The sequence below is a fragment of the Atta colombica genome, unplaced genomic scaffold (assembly GCF_001594045.1).
Source record: "Atta colombica isolate Treedump-2 unplaced genomic scaffold, Acol1.0 scaffold219, whole genome shotgun sequence".
In the NCBI taxonomy this organism is placed as follows: domain Eukaryota; kingdom Metazoa; phylum Arthropoda; class Insecta; order Hymenoptera; family Formicidae; genus Atta; species Atta colombica.
The window spans coordinates 151,200-152,271 of NW_017259315.1; the positions used below are offsets into that span (position 1 = coordinate 151,200).

Consider the following 1,072-nt stretch of genomic DNA (forward strand, 5'->3'; position numbering starts at 1 on the left):
AATGTAACGGAAAAATTTGCATTGAAGGTCAAGATGCAACGAATGCGTTAAATATTAATCGGCAAGTCATATAAAAAGTTTTCATTATTTTGTCAAAGTAGAAATCAGTCACGACTGACTGAACGTCTGCGACACGGTAGAAGGTCGGCTTATGACCTCCTCCTTTATTGAGTATACTTTCACTGTATATGATTTCAACGAGGTTTCTACTCAGCACCAACACTTCTATTAATGAAATAGCCGATCACGCATGACACGTGTTCTCTACATGATTGATACTCATAATCGCGTATGATGGGGTACAAATAATATTATATATAATTCAAGAGAGTGCCGCGTCTAAAAATATCCTTAATCCTAGAACGTTATCAATATTGGATATTATATAATATTGCTATTAATATGTAAATTTCATCCGAGGAAATAGGTCACATTCAATTAATATAACATAAGATTTTCATACATTTCATACTTTTAATGACAAAATATTTATCTAGACTTTTATAGACACAAATAACTAATTAACTTGAAAAGAAAGAGAATAAGTATATTACTAAATTCAATCTTCAAATGATATGTTATATTACATTATTACATTTTACACTTGCAATGAGAAAATTAATTATTTGAATTGGAAAACAAAATTGTTTGTCAATAGTTTATACGTAAATCTGACATGTACAAAAATATATAAATAAAATTTAAAAAATACATTATATATATAAAATACAAAATATAAAATAACAAAATGTATAATATGTAAAATAATATAATATAAAAAAGATATTGTACATAATACTAAACTGCTTAAAAATTGAATTACTATCATTCTTGTTGTTATAATTTATAACACTGAATATTGCTAATCATTGAAAACACAATTTAATTATCAATTTAATGTTCTTGCTCATCTGTACGTCAAATTTATGTACGATATTGTTCTAAGGTTAATAATCTAAATGTTAGAGAAAAATTCTAATTTTCTAAATTTAATACGTTCTTAGTGAAAGCACCTTTTTAAACATTTATTTGAAAAAGTTTGGTTACATGGAAATAGAGAATTAAATGTTAA

General features: G+C 25.4%; 1 protein-coding gene across 2 annotated transcripts in view; it reads right to left on the minus strand.

The window, feature by feature from the left end:
* The window catches only part of LOC108687864 (alkaline phosphatase 4-like), an 18,258-nt gene that overhangs the window by 6,045 nt on the left and 11,141 nt on the right, over nucleotides 1-1,072 (minus strand). The gene's annotated exons all lie outside the window — the stretch shown is intronic.